Source organism: Silurus aristotelis (assembly GCF_946808225.1).
Source record: "Silurus aristotelis genome assembly, chromosome: 28".
NCBI classification, from domain to species: Eukaryota; Metazoa; Chordata; class Actinopteri; order Siluriformes; family Siluridae; genus Silurus; species Silurus aristotelis.
The window spans coordinates 12,129,569-12,146,406 of record NC_139601.1 but is presented as its reverse complement, the minus strand read 5'-3'; the positions used below and the strand labels follow the sequence as shown (position 1 = coordinate 12,146,406).

The 16,838-nt window shown below is 36.3% G+C and overlaps 1 protein-coding gene across 3 annotated transcripts in view; it reads right to left on the bottom strand.

Annotated features, from left to right (window-relative positions):
• The window catches only part of pparg (peroxisome proliferator-activated receptor gamma), a 32,378-nt gene extending 18,980 nt beyond the window's left edge, over positions 1–13,398 (bottom strand). The window contains exons 1-2 of one of the 3 annotated variants that reach the window (XM_083534165.1): positions 13,252–13,398; positions 11,827–12,110 (exon numbers count right to left, since the gene is read on the bottom strand). The gene's annotated coding sequence lies outside the window, so the exon portion shown is untranslated. Of the gene's footprint in view, positions 1–786; positions 926–3,553; positions 3,806–11,826; positions 12,111–13,251 lie in introns of those variants that run through there. The other 2 variants (XM_083534167.1, XM_083534166.1) reach the window with 2 other exon arrangements.
• Between the last annotated feature and the right edge of the window lie 3,440 nt (positions 13,399–16,838).

Genomic DNA, 16,838 nt, shown 5'->3' with positions numbered 1-16,838 from the left:
TAAAACAACCAGGTCATGCAAATAGTGCTATATATCAGTTTTTCATTGACTAGCTGCATTCCTGTGTGAATCCATAACAGATTTATGTCTGAGTGTATATGATGACCCTCCATGCACATACCCACAGCACTACAGAAATAGGTGAAAAGCTGAGTTACTGATCTGTAGTGTCATTTGTTTTTACTACTCCAACTCTAATTCTGAAAAGTCGTGAACGGTTTGTCTGTCAAAGAAACTGAGGAATAATTTCCAGAAGTTGTTTAGATTATGCAAACAATTTTTTTGGGAATATAGTTATTTATTAGTAAAAAAAAAATAAGGTGAACATATTAATGAAAGGTAGCTGTTCTTGTGCACCACTTCAAGAGTGTAGTGTGTGTAGTATTACCGAGCTGCAGTAGTTCAGTAGCGATTCATTCCAATACCTTTGTGAGTGTGTGCTTATTTTGTGTGTTTCATTGTGCCTCCACCATTTATTTTTATGATTATATTACAGTTCTTTCCGGTCAGTTTATGGAAACGTTTCAGTCTTGGATGTTTATGAATGTTGGCTTCTTTAAAGGCTTGTATATGCCTGAATTCAATTGCCTCACCTCTAAGTCTCGCTGTCCAAATATAAATATATATAAAAAAAGATCAAGCACTTGAATCTGTCAGCAGTGCTGCATGCCCAAACCACTAACAAAACATTTTTTTCCTCTGATAGTCACTAGACACCTATTTACCTTCATGCACTAAACAAAAACATATTTTGGCTAAAAATCTTCGGAATAAAGTTTCACTTACCAAACTGTCATAATTCAGAAACCGTGTGAATGTGCGTCCGTGGCTGAGAATCACGCTACTTATCACGGATGACTCCGTGTCTCGTGGAAAGCAGCAATTGAGACTGCACAAGAAGAAGAACCAGCCTGACGACATTCAGCAACATCTACACATTCGTCAGTCAAACGATAAGCACACCGGTCTTTCCTGGTGGAATTTCTCAAAAGATACCACCGTAAAAATGTGAACAGTATTCTCGCCGAGAAATGTACATTGCTAAACAACAACTCGACTCCTTTAATTGCTGTGCATTTCTGCATTGCACAATACAAATATAACAGGCTGAGACTATTATTACTAGTAGTCAGAAGACATAGATGTACTGGTGGCTGGATACAGACAATGTCAGGCACATGTTTTATATGTTTGACATGTTTTGTCATATGATCTGGAACAAAGTACATAACCTGATCATGACGAATCATTTCTGTCTAAATTCTTACAATAACTGTGCACAAACATTGGGCTCATTGATGTAATTTTAACTCGTCTCTTTTTTCCATTCTACCTCTTGTTTGTATTTGTTTAGGTTAACCAACAGACACAATTTAGCATGGTATTGCTTTCTTTCTTTCTTCTTCTTTTTTTTTTTTTTTCATTTACATGTTTATTTCTCCATTTTTTTGTTTACTGCTTGCTGGTAGGCAGTGGGTGGGACTGGGTAAGGTAGAGGTTAAAACCTTTGTGGCCACCTTTGTGTGCCCAAATTGTTTGCATGCACATACGTACAAATCAAAGTGTTTTTTTTTTCCATACTGACTCTTATTGAATGCACTCCGACCGAAAAGAAAAAAAGAGAGGTTTCTCAGAAAAACAGAGAGCGCGACTTACGATTATAGAGTACCGCTCTTGGTGCAACACTTTCATCAGAAAAGGCCATGACCTCGAGGCTTTGTCATAGCGAGCTGCAGAAAGAGAAATGTGACTTCCTGACATCAGTGCCAGCGTGAGTGGCAGAAAACTCTTCCCCTGCGCTGTTGTCTCTGCCGTGCCCTCTCGTTTTGAGACTAAAGCCAGACAATAAAGCTGTCACGCCACCCACACGGCTAGTACTGAACTTACTAGGCATACATTTGTAACTTTGATGCAGCAATTAGAATACACATGCTTAAAACCACATTTAGTTTGGCATGGATTTGTCTAGCCCGGCACACGTGAACTCTGATTTCTTTTTTGGTCTGATTCAAAAAAACGTCGCTCCTTACCGGGGAACTCCTAAAGCAGATTTCTCTTTTTTACTCACTTTTTAGCTTTCAATTAAATGGGTTTTGATATGGCTGGCAAAATTACAATCAGAATAAAACATTTTTAAACAAACCTGCTGATGTTCATATGCAAAACTGCTGGATAGAAACATCTTACTTCCATGTTTTGAAATGAATCAGTCATTTTTAGACCTTTTTGATGAGTCCGACATATAAAAATCAGGAAACAGGCACTCTCGAGCTTAGTAAGCTTTCTTATCAGCATATCAGTAAAATATAAATAAGACAAGTTAAATGTCTCTTGACATTATCATGAGGATGATTAGAAAATCTCTGAGTAGACGAGGGATAAGGAACACGGCATCACGGCTATGATGGCATCGGTGCATTTACGGGTTAAATGATACTGATAAATAAATGCGGGATGATTAAAAAACACTTTCTGTCATGGCATTTTTTTGTCAGTTTCAGGGATCAAACACGACTTTGTGCACGGCGTTATTTACATATGCAACAGTACAGAGTTTTACATAATTTATATTATTATTATCATTGTTATTATATTTACATTGTATTATTTATTATTTGACTATGAATGGTTTTTTATTGTTTTCACTAAAACAATAAAAACAACAATATTTTACAACGTACATTTATGGTAAAAAAACAAAAAAAACAAAACAACAACTGCAAATCTTTTTCATCTCCTAGATGTTAACATTCTTACAAAAAAAATGATAAATATTAGATAGGAAACAATGTAGTTTTCACTGGAAAAAAAAGGATCTGAATCTCTTTGCCACACTCTAATTTGTACACATGTACACCACATATATGTCTTTTAGTTCATTCTTGCATTGTTTAATCTCAGCTGTAAAATGAATCTTTGCTCACAGTACTTACAGCAGCTGCGTCACCATTTGCGAGAGCACTCAACTTTAATAAAGCACTCGTTCAGACTCTTTTTACAATATAAAAGTTAATGAGTATAAAATATATCTTTAAAAATGTAATGTTACATTTGTTAAAAATCCTTATTTTCTAATTGTGAGTAATTATTATACTATGATGGATTAAAACTGGATTCAGCTCATGGATCATCAAAATTGAAATTCTTATGTTGGTATTATACAACACATGACCAGTAAATGTGTTTCAGAACAATATACTTATAGGCTGAACAAAGGAAAGTAAAAAAAAACCATAAAATGAAAGTCCAAACAAAAATCTAAATAAGGTGCCTGTGATTACATTCGAAAGCCATGTGGAACATTAGGATGATCAGCCGCTCATTATGATGAAAATTATGAACGTGGTTGCATCATGGTGGCGGCGATTATCAGCTTTTTAAGAACTGGAACTGAAATTTGTAACTAAAGCATCATTTCAAGGACCAGAGTCAGAATGAGAAACCGACCACAAATAAAACAAAACAAAAATACAAATAATAATAAAATAATAACAATAATTTTTTAAAAACCACCCCAAAAAAACCCCAATACAAATCTAAAAGTCGTACTTACCCCAAAATGTAAACCTTTGAGCCCCAAGCTAATTGAGTTTCTCTGCGACACTGAGATGCGTAATCACTTAGGACAACTTTTGGCAACTGGGTGAGTGGCTATTTCTGTGGTTCTGCCAAATTGAACAGGAACTTGAGTTTTTACTCTTCATGGCATCAGCAAAAGTGCAGACAGCTAACCATCATGTGGTTCTGCTGTGAGGTGTTCGGCTAGCCAGATGACTTCCTGTTGCTTCACTTGCTGGTTTTCTGCTTTCCACTTCTCTTTACGGAAATCTGGACGGATCACTTCTTCCTCGGGATACGTTTATAATAGTAAAGCTGACGTAATAAGTTGCTTTCTCTGCACTGTGACATTTCAGTGTCATTGCTGAGGTCTTGACCTCTGATCCTATGATCATGACAGTCTTAATGACTGATAGTAGCTGTATGAGATGGCGTGTCAGATTTCTTTTTTCTGCTCTAGTTCTGCTTTTGTTATTACGCAACAACTACAGTAAAATTAATACAGTAGCCCTAAATCATATGTGCTACCTCTAAGCCCATGTAGAGTTGTTTTTCTAAAACATGATGTAGAGCTGATTAAGACCTGGGTATTTAGTATTGTGATGCCCATTTGATCTCTATCTGTCTGACAGAGACAATTTAAAGAAATGTTACCCTAACACTGAAATGAATTTTTAAAATGAAAACACATATCCACATTGGCAAAGAAAAGGCAATGCAGCATACAGTATCATGTTATTAAAGACCCAGGACTGATGCTGATGAATACACTGAATTTCTATTTAAGATAAGATAGATAGATAAGATTTAAGATACTCAGGTGGAATTTTTATTCAGCATCCATACCTAATAAAATCCGTCTCATTTAGCATAAAGAGTGTTGCGTGGTAAAGTATTGTGTTTGTGGTATATATACGTGGTTTCGTATTTTTTGTCCGGTTTGACGGAGCATTGCATGCATCATTATTTTACAGACACCACTCCTATAATGCCCGAAAGAATTCGTCAGAAGCTCCACCCAGATTGAAAAACAACAAAAACAATAACTTAAACATTTACTTATTTTAACCTTGAACAACAATACATTAAAAAAAAGAATACTTTATTCAGATCATATTGTGCATCATGATACAGTTATGTAATGGAAATACATACGTACAAGTTATTAACTTTGCTGCTGCACACTTGTTCCGGATCATTCCACCAACTTCACATAATTCGTCTAATGAGTATAGCTGAGAATAAGAGGCGGCTGGATACTAGCAATTAACGAATACAGCTTATGCTACTTGTAAACGTTTGATAACATTTTTATTCAGTTTTTTTCTTAACTTTTTGTGGTGCTTTTTTCTCACAAAATATGTCAACAAAATGCAGGTCTCCTGCTCAAGACTCAAGAAAATTATACCCATCAATTAACAAAACAAAAACAACAACAACAACAAAAAAAGTCTGCACAATTGTTCACGTGCACAAATGTTGCACATGTACAACAGCTGACTGGAGATTTGCAGCCTGCAATTCAGGCAAATGATCCTGAGCGATTTCTTTCGCCAGCCCTTGATCACAAAGCAAAACACACAACACACACACTCACACGCGCAAGTACGTAGCAACTCCTCCATCGTTCCAGCACATGACTAATCATGATCTCATGGTTTGGGATCTGAAGTCCTGGTGAAAACATTAAAACGCACACAAGTACATAACTCGGGACGGATGTGGATCAATTGTTTACCTGAACATTCTCAACAAACCTTAATCCGCCGCAAATAGCGTTTTCTGGCGAATGTGTGTCGGACACCACGATCTTTATTGTGTAGCTCCTTGGGAATTTGCTCTTGCACAATATCTGAGGACGTGAACTTTCCCCCAATTGCTTTTAATAGGCATTGAGTTAACGGCTGATGTCCCTCTTGAGGTTTCAAGCGCTTCCTCAGCTTCCTCAGCGGATGAGGAAGGGGCTTATGCGAGTCAGAGAGGCCTCAAACCTATCGTACCAGAGAAGGGCTCTTCCCTCGTTCCTCGAGGTGGACAGGAAAAAGGAGGGACGCTCAGCAGGGGATTTACAGTGCTGACCAAAACCATGTGGCCATGCTGTTCCTGTCCAAACACTCTGAGAAAGGTCAGCTCGCTGAATGATGTAGATGACATTCCCTAAGTGTTTACTATCATTTCCGACAATTCTGTACAAATGTCAGGCTGTTGAGGATGCATCGTATGCACTTATGAAACGTTATGCACAATTCGGTAAGCAAACATCATCAAATCAGTTCCCTGTCCCAGTGGGCTCGGTGTCAAGATGAGGCACTTTGATAACCAACCTAATGAAATGGCATCTTCTTCTTTATGTTCTGGCCTTCCTTGCACACCGAGAAGGAGCTTTTCAAACGCGTTCTACCATTGTATACAGTTGGGACGGAGAAAGCGAAGATATTCAAAAACAATGACGTATTTTGAGTCACGTGACTGATTCAGCTCTAAACAAACAAGATGGTGAACGACATTGCGCTGCAGTTGTGTCTGCTTTCCAGTTTAATCGCGTTGTTAAACTTCACCACTTAAGACTGCATTTTTTACAAAGAGATGCAAAGTAAATAAATAGCTGACGGAAATGGCACAATGCAACGCTTCTTGCGATTTTAGGCATGCGGATTTTAGGCATGGGGATTTTTAGTGTGTGGAGCAATTTTTGGAGAACGTTCAAAAATGCCAGTGTAGACGGCAAACATTTCAAAACCTGACCTGAAACATGAGCTCAATATTGTATTGTAGAATCGACATATTTCTCCAATTCAATCCAATGATGTGTTTTTAACGCACAATACACCACTCTAGATATGACTCTATATAGACTCTAAATGCTTCAGCGGGGAGAAACGTTAAAATTATTTATAATATATAAAATGATATGTTGTCAAGTGCTTAGAACAAGTGAAGAGAAACTTTCAAAACAAAGCAATGGTGAAAGATAAGATAGAGAAACATTGCTGTATTTTTAATGTTGATATTCACAAACATGTTCTTTGCCAATTAAAATAGGAACCACATATACTGCATGTGTTGAAAAAAAAACATAAAAAAACATACAATAGTGTAACGTATGTTATCATGATGACAGATATAGCAATCTCTTCCAAATCCTACCATCTGTGATAAGACAAGGCTAGGAGGATATGTCGTATTTCATATAAGCCCACTTGTAGCAAATGAATGTATAGAAATAGGAAGTGCTTTAAAAAGCAACAGGTGTTCAGGTCATCCGGTGTTCAAATCACTTTGAATAGTCTGGCCACTGTTTTTAATCCTGACGCCATGACGGGGTTCGGAAACTTCGAAAAAGAAATACTTTGCATCCCTACTTAATAATAACGGGAGTGTATATGCTTAATTATAAAAAAAATTGTATTCAATCAACATTGAGTGACATGCGTTACCAATGTGATGAACTCTAGAAAGAAAACCCCAAACATGCACGCTAGGCACACAGAACGGATCAAATGTGTTCGAAATTTCATCTCAGCTGGATAAAACGTGTTTCAAATCTCAGATATATATGACATATTTTAACACATGAAGCCATATACACCTACTCAACCCCCCACAACACACACAGACACACTTAACCGAAGATCTTTTTACTGATATTTGAATCTATCTCCAAATTGAGTCATGCTTCAAAACCCAAAAAGGAAAAAAATTCAAACGCTGAATGGAAACCACACACCACACGAGCACATCGGCACTTATCCGAAAATCTTTTTTATGAGCAAGTTGCGACACCGTAGCTTCATAGCGTATGTAATTAAACTATAGTGAGGATGGATTTTATTCGGTACAATTGCTTTTTTTTTTTTTTTTTCATTTTTAATTCACTTGAATTCATTTTAATTCGGTCATGAGATAAATATAAACTGTTATATTTGTGGTATTTTTACTATAATAATAATAATATTATTATTATTATTATCAGTTATTATTTTTTATTTTTTTCTATGCATATTTTTGTCAGCTAATTTCTGGATTAATAGAATATATTATAATATTATTATTACTATATTATAGATGCCAGTTGATACAACAACAAATAAAATGATATTAACTATCAATAGACTGCAAGTAAACAGGAAACATATTTCGGGTCGCTTGAAGCTGTAAACAAACAAATACCTGCCATTTCCTATGGTGTCTAGCACTTTCATATGAAACCTGTAGCTGAAAATGTAACTGTGGTTGTATCTTGTACATGTAGCTGATGCTCTTTTTCACAAAAACAAATAAAATACTAAATATTATCTAATTACTGAATTATATAATAACATAAAATATTATTTCATTGATTAGAAACGGTTTACTTAAATAAAATCTTGCAACCTGAATTGCACATGCATGTTTGATTGTAACAAACTGCTGACAGAAGCAAAAAACCTTTTGGAAAATGTAAGAAAAAAAAAAAAACTTCGCCAAGTAGGTCATTTTGGTCTTCAAAGCTTATAACATTTTATTATGGGATGATATAGCACTCATTTAGTGAACACAGCGTACTACTGAAATGGCTCGAGCGTGTTCCTGCTACACAAGTTCCATTGTTCAGCTTATATTAAATACACCAAATGAAACAATTTAATGCTGAGGTTTGAAAGACATTTCAGGAGCAAGGTTTTGTGAATGCTAAATACACTACATTTTTAATCGAATATGTATTTACATGCACTAACGTTTGCCATATTTACTTTTAAAGAAACCCTGATGAAATGTAAGTGCACAATGACACTTAAATTCACAATAACACAGTGACTACTGAAACCACGATGAGGGCGATGTAATATCACCACATCTGCGACATTTCAGCCAAACATTCGGCATAAAACAGATTTTTGGTTCAGGGCGAAATCTGTGCGGAGATCACCTTTGGAGGCTGCCTTCAAAAGGACCAAGTTTAGCTTTGTAACACAAACGCAAAATGGATTTCGAAATTTGCAAGTTTGCAATAATAATATTGTGTGCACCAAATTCCAAGGTTATAACTGAATAAAAGGTATATAAAAGGTTATAAATAAATGTCATTTCGCTGATGCGTTGAGGAAAGTGTGTTACAATCGAAAAGATCTGAACTACAAACTATAACCGCATCATGAAACTCTTATTTATAACAAAGGCCACTACTGAGGAGTCACAACCGACACAACCCACACGCCGCCATTTAACCTGCATGTATTGAAAATTTTTAAATAAGTAAAATAAAAATAAAAAAGACGCTGACGCAAGCGATGCAAGCAAATGAAGGTTTGTTTTTTACTGCTGGTTTTGTACTAGAATGAGACCGAATGTAAACACTACTTCGATCAGATCACTTCGCTTGCACATTTATAACAACGGGGCAAAGTCCATCACGTATTAAGTCAATTATATAAAACGTCTAATTTCAAACCATCTCATTCACAGACAACACACACACACACACACACACACACACACACACACACACACACACAGATCCTAGCACTGGTTACGTTCATAAACCCAAATCAACCTATTACATCTACAAGCTACAAATTAATCACGATGAAATCACTTATGCCTTGGCAAAGGTTTTTTGCAGCAATCAATGTTTCTTATTGACCAATATATAATAACAATAATAAAGTGTACAGATGTTTCCAATTTTTAGGTTTAAACAATGAATGATAGATAAAACAAAGGAAATAATGTAAGCAAACAGACAGACAGACAGACAGACAGACAGACAGACAGACAGATAGATAGATAGATAGATAGATAGATAGAGTTAGGAATACTACTATATACAAGCATATACTATGCTAAATTCTAAAGCATTACACACACACACACACACACATACACACACACACACACACACACACACACACACATATATATATATATATATATATATACACAGATAGATAGATAGATAGATAGATAGATAGATAGATAGATAGATAGATAGATAGATAGATAGATAGATAGATAGATAGATAGATAGATAGATTTAGATGTTGTTTGTATAAAATATTATATTATAATGTATTATATGCATTAACTAAACACTACTTGCACATGCTCACTGATTTTTTTGTCTACATTCGGATTTAAAAATAAAATTAGAGCAATTGTGTGTGTGTAAATGTACATGATACTTTTGTAAAAACGGGACTTGTTTTCAACGTATCTTGCCGTCAATTTCAACATAATGTATCATAATAAACCTAAACAAAATGCCGCCATTTCACCCAAAATCCACACACACAAAACCACACACATAATGTCCTGATGACACGTGCAATTTAAGTAATTTACTAACTGTATTTCATAATATCATCATGTTATATAAAGTTACACAGAGGTTATATTCAGGATCTAACCTATAAAAGCACTTACTATTAATCCTGGTAAAAGTTGAAATACTTCTATATGAGTAATGACCTTGGATATATAAATGTCATTCAGTGCAATGAACTGATTCATTTGTTGGTTGCACAATTCAACATCACAATTATTATAATTTTTTTTGGATGGGGGAAATTTCTTTAAATAGTGTAATGGCTCTTTTGGTTCTGCTGTGGTTTGGAATGTTTATTGCCGTTTATTACAGGCATGTTCAAAATCGTATCACATTATCAGAAACTGATAAAAGCAAGTGAGTGTGTGTGTGTGTGTGTGTGTGTGTGTGTGTGTGTGTGTGTGTGTGTGTGTGTGTGTAGGGCGGCATAGGCTAGCTCATTTAACACGCACATATACACACACACACACACACACACACACACACACACACACACACGGCCCACAAAAACCAGTTTGCAAAACAACCATAATCAATTTATTTCGGCCTACTGTTTAAAATTAGAACTTGATTCTTACATCTAATATGAACCCAACACTATAACGTATTCGCACTAATAAATGTGTGACGTTCGAAACACAATTTTCCCAAAAAAAGCGTCATTTGAGATTACGTTTAAAGAAAAATAAATCGCCACAGCGTTGGGATCATCGAAGCACCGTTCCAAGCAGTACTCACCGTGTCTGCCTTATGATATTGGTTGAGAAGTCACCTTTGCCAGTAAATGAGTCACATTTTATGCAAGAACAAAAACACGGTCATGTCCCTTTCATCCGACATGAACGGCATCAAAATTCGCAGCTCTTATGCATTAATATAAAATATATTCTTTATTCTTTCATATTCATCTGCATTCAAATATTAGAAGTAGATATTTTTTTTAAGAGACCAAACTTCTATTAAAACGATTTCTTTCGCTACTTATATCGATTCAGAATGTTTAAAAAAACAAATCGAAACTATATCACCCTATATAGGAAGAGCTTCGTGGGGCGAATAAAAGAGATCGATAAATTTGCATTACGTCACTTCCTGGAAAAGAAATCAAAACTAAACAAAAAAAGCCACTGCAAAATCCTTTGTGAATGAATAAACAGAATGAAGCATGTATGCACTGTGTGTTGCAAAGCCGAGTGAATATTAAACCACAACTTTGGAAAAAAACATTTTTTTGCTTTCATTTTAAACAGAGATCAAATTTTATGTATGTGAATAGATGCTTGTGAGCAATCAAATATTCATATGCACAATCTCTATTTATGTTGAGCCTTGTTGAAATCTGAGGGTTAAAGGTCTTTGGAAAAGGCCCAACAGTGGCTTTCTGATAGTTCAGGGATTTGAACTCAAAACCCCCTGATCAATTACAGGGAAGGTTACCCGCTGAGACCACTCCTGGCTGATAGGCAGCGGGTGAATGATTTCTAAGACGAACATTGCTGATAAGTTTTTTTTCGAGACTTTTGTCGAGCCTATTGGAATGGTCCCAGTGCAATGTCCTGATGGTGTATAGATAAAGCTCTTACTGATTTACTTCAGGGTTATAACCATGGTGTGGATCTGTAAACTGCTGAGTCACAGGAGACATACAATGCTGGGATAAAGCATTCATTAATCAACTTATTATAAAATAAAATTTTAAGGCAAATGTGCAATCAGTCCTTAAAGTAGTGAGCTACACCTGAGCAAGTACTAATCCCACCCAGGTGTGTCTGGATCTGCAAACCTAACACACTGAATACAATCGAATAATCATTGGGGGGGTTTCTTATTATTTTCAGATTTAAAGTGGGGATTAGTCCATGCTTATTTTATAACTTCGAAAACTTTTGCGAAAGTTGACACGCACGCGGGCGCACACACGCGCACACGCCAGCGTGTGAGTGTTCAGTAAAACAATCGCTCACCTGCGTGTGTGCGTTGAACGTGTCCTCTCTTCTCTGCGCTCTCGTCTTTCGCGCTGTGGCTCCACACCGGTGTTCCTCCACCTCCGTTCACCGTGTAACAGTCCGTGTTGGCGGTTCGAACCCTTCCTCGATAACTTTTTCTTTTCTTTTTTTTTTTTTTCCGGCTGAAATGCTGCGGTTTTATCGTCCGATGGCAGGTGCTGCCGCTGCTCTGATGCTGAGAGCTGTGCTTTCTGTGCGCGTTGCCAGATTGGGTCCAGCATTCAACCCCTTCAGGGGCGGTTCTAGCGTTTTATTCATTCATGAGGGAGGGCAAAGGGGGGCATTAACAGTATTGCCCGGCTGAGCATATATGTTACATGTGTACAGGGCACACACACTTTTCATAAAAAAATAATAAAAAAAAAAAATTTAAACTAATATTCAATAATTATTAGCCCAGACAACGGTAACTTATAAAAAGCCAGTAATATGTAATGATTAAAACAAACAGACAGGCAGACAGGCAGACAGACAGACTGACAGACAGACAGACAGACAGACAGACAGACAGACAGACAGACAGACAAACTAGTTGCTATCTATCTATCTATCTATCTATCTATCTATCTATCTATCTATCTATCTATCTATCTATCTATCTATCTATCTATCTATCTATCTATCTATCTATCTATCTATCTATCTATCTATCTTAATATTCTAAAGGGCGAAAAACACCTTGGTAAAGTGGTGTGTGTGTGTGTGTGTGTGTGTGTGTGTGTGTGTGTGTGTGTGTGTGTGTGTGTGTGTGAATGAAAAATGCTCAACAACGAGGTGTTGTGATGAGGACTGTGTAAGGGCTGAGAGACATGTTACTTCCTGTTAACACTTACTTTAAACAGCTATAAATAGTCAGTCCTTTACAAGCATCTTTTTAATTCATTCATTCATTTATTCATTTGTTCGTTCTCTCTATCAGACAACAAATGACGCATGCAGTCTCCTGAATAGCAGATCAGAAAAATTATCATGTTATTGTCAGGAGATCACAAGTTCAGATGCTGACTCATTTATATCAACACTACCCAATCGTGGTTTTCTGTAAACTCCTGCATGCGGAAGAGGCTAGCTAGTGCTTTTTCCTATGATGAAGCAGTTTAAAAAGATGTGGTTAGCTGACTTCAAGTGTCTTGGACAAAGCATGTGCTATTCTACATTCACACATGCTGCGATTTAATCACTGCAAATCAACAGTCACTGTACTATGTAGACATTTTTCACTGTGTGGTGCAACCAGCAATCCAATTCTCACAACATATTTATATATACAATTCACCAATGCATATATACACGATGTCATACAAGATGAAGGAGAAGCAATGTGTGGCACAAGCGCAAGACTGTCACGTGTGTTCTGTCACAGATGCTGGGTAGTTGTCGTACCATTTTTGCATAAAGTTAAACTTTTCTTAACTTTGTGGCGTCACTCAACACTCCCAGAGCTAATCACCAACGGTCACTGCCGCTGATGTTGCCGGAAGTCACCGGCTCTTATTAAAAACGAAAGATCTCCAGTCGCTTTGTTGCTGCGAATCACTGCACAGTAGGTGTGAACGCAGCTTTAGTCTTCACCCTTCCTGGTTGAAAGATGTTGCATCATATGTGAAAGCTGAATGTTGGCTGGTAACTGGCAGATGAATACATTGTGGAGTACAGCGAGGTGGGGTGATGGGAAAATGTGTCTTGAGCAACTGGGATGCGTTATGTTCTTAATTCTGAAGTGTGTTTTCCTGTGCTGGAAAACTTCATGTTGCAGGAAGCCTAAATAACGTCTTTAAATTCTAAATAATCATCTCCCTACATTATGCTTCATGACATCAATGATAAAACATTTTATCTGCATGAACGGTCAAATCGATTCTGATTCATTTAAAATCTGTTACTCATTCCTATTGACTTTAAGCTTTTATTTTCTGTTATGGCTCAATTGCGTTTTGTTTTAGCTATTTGGGACACGTTCAGCAGAAATAAGATTGGCATCTTATTGGAACTGGTGATACACATAAAAAAAGTGTTTATGTGTTTAAATGTGGTTTAACTAAAATATAGTGTAGGTACCTGGAAGTGAAGGGGAACACTAGTGTGGCAAATCATATTTTACGTGGGGCTCCTTTACCCCTATTAGTTCCCCAAATTCATTGAAAACCACTCAGAGCAATACCTACATCATGAGTAAGGTTTTTTCCCAAACATGATCTGGACGGGAAACATGTTCAATCTGGCAACCCCGACCTTTCTCCTCCCTACACATGAAGCAATGCTGTAGGGTCTGTGCCAAAATCGCTCAGTCAGACCAGTGTGACCAATTCTGTTGCTTTCGTCCTCTTGTATTTCACCTAATTTAAGTGTTTATCCTGCTTTAACATCTGCCTCATAGTTACAGTGAGTTACAGCCTAAAAACAGTAAAATAGCTACAGTTTGTAGGGTATGTAGTATCTGTACATCATCATCTGGGTACCAATAAATGACAATTTGAAATAAATGCATGCATAATTACAGAATTTAGAATGTGCATATCCAATATATGAGGAGTGTTTTTGCTTATTGTAAATTGTTCATTCATTAAGCAGCATTATTATCATATTACTATATTTGGACATTATACACTTTTTTACACTTATTGTTTGGTTATATACTGTACTATCTATAAGCATAGAGTACACACATATACGTTATTAGGAAGTTACATGTACTTCCTGAGTAGTTCTTAGTTACTTGAATTTTGTACTGTTACTAGTTCAGTTAAAGTATCTGCATGTGTCTACTGTATTTCAGTATATTCATACAAATCTAGAAGAAAAAAATTGGATTGCATAAAAGAGGTGACTCAGAAGGATAAAATGTAATTATCAATATGCAGCTTTTAGGCATATTTGCAATATACAGCAAAGAGTCTTTTACACTGCAGCAGTACATACACAGTTTGTCAATTTATTTCATTTATGTTTCATTACCAGACATTCGTGGCTGGATGCAGTTGATAGCAGTTGCTTATTAAAAAATGCACCTATTTTTATTTTATCATAGGGAATTGATAGCAAAGGAAAGAATACTTTAAAAAAGAAATTATAGTTGATATATTAATGTCAATTTTAAAATTGTTTTTAATTTTTATATCTTTTTAGATTTTTCTTTTTAGAATCTTGTTATTTGTCATGTATCGATGTGCAATATATACAGAGAATCAGTGTGATATTGCTTTTTGAGTAAGAAAAAAAAACATAAAGAAAGTTTTTGTATTTTATCATGTGTTGGTCTTAGTATTTAAATGTTATTTAGTCTTTTTTTTTTAAAGCTTTTAAATCAACTAGTGCCACCTACTGGTAAATCACACTCATAAGATTTGTTTATTTGAATGCTTCCCATCTATCTTTGTTCTAAGATAACGACCTACCTATTAGAAACCTATACATAACTGATCAATCATGTGTATCCGGTATGTAGCTGGATGTCTGGACTAGTGTTTTAATCTTAAAGACATTTTAATATGAATCAGAGCTGTTTCATCAGTTCTGGATAAGTTAAAATACCTCAGTAATTAAGGGCTGCATATGGTTTAGGTCTGTGTTTATTATTAATATATATTTTTTTTTACATAATTTTTGCTGTTAGACTTACAGTGAAGACAATTAGTTAAATACTCAACTTAAAAACACAGTTAAAGTTTATAAACATTTACCACAATTTAAAACACACCTAGCATGTTAAAACATACAGTGTTATTACAAGCGTAGTTCTAGAACGGGTCCAGTGCCAATGTGTTAACAATCTTAAATTTCCCAAAGCAGGAACTCATTCACACAGGACAGGAAACGTCTGCATTGTTGGGCATTTCACACACACACACACACACACACACACACAAACACACACACACACACACACACACACACACACACACACACACGCGCACGCACACACACACACACACACACACACACACACACACACACACACACACACACACACACACACACACACACACACACCAATATGTTTTTGGGCAGTGAGCGGAAACCAGAATATCCAAAGAATTTCCAAGTGGACACAGATACCCAGAAAGAACACGCAAAACACACAAACCACAACCTGAATTTAGGGTTGAACCTGGGATGCTGGATCTGTGCTTTCATTCAGGCACCACATCACAAGCTGGCATATTTCTGTGAACAAAAAATATATCTAAAAAATTAGATATGGTCACTGTTTTTTTTGCAAATATGTGACAGCTTTAATTTTCTTTAATAGATTGTATACTCTTTAATATATCCCCTCAGATATTTATTCCCTTGGTGTATATCGATCATTTCAAGGAATATAAGGATCTTATTTGCAGACGAAAGTTGCCTCTTGCAACAGGTACCCTATGAGATATTGTGCACACAGGTACAGAAGATATTTACTGGGTGTCTTTTACCTTCCACATTAAACACGATAGAGCCTCCATCATTGAATACAAACAGAAATCATGATTAGTGATTAGTTGAAGTATTTGTTGCAGAGTAATACCAAACTGGTAAAAGCTGGTTTGAATGTCTTTTATCCCCAATATATGATCTCAGATGTCCATCCTTCTTAAGCTTGTTAGGCAATGACATGCCCTTCCTCCAAGTGTGCCTTGGTATTATACTGGGATGTCATCATCCTGGCCAGGGAGAGGGAGCTCATCAGTAAACTCTCAGGAGACGAAAGAAATGTTAGAGGTCTTTTTTTTTAGGTGTCTGTTTTGTATTTTATACCATCATTTATTAATTCTGCCTCACCAGCCTATATAGAGCCTGATGCTGTTGCTTCTCCAGGCTTAGAGTAACTACCAAAGGCTCAAGTGTGAAGCCCTTAATCCTTTAGCTCATTTAGAGTGGACATTTATTACATAAAAGGAAAGTAGAAGAAAGGGGAAGTGGCACAATCTCTCATTGGTAATCACCGTAAAAACAGATACCAAAAAGGGTGTGAAAGCTGAATGAAC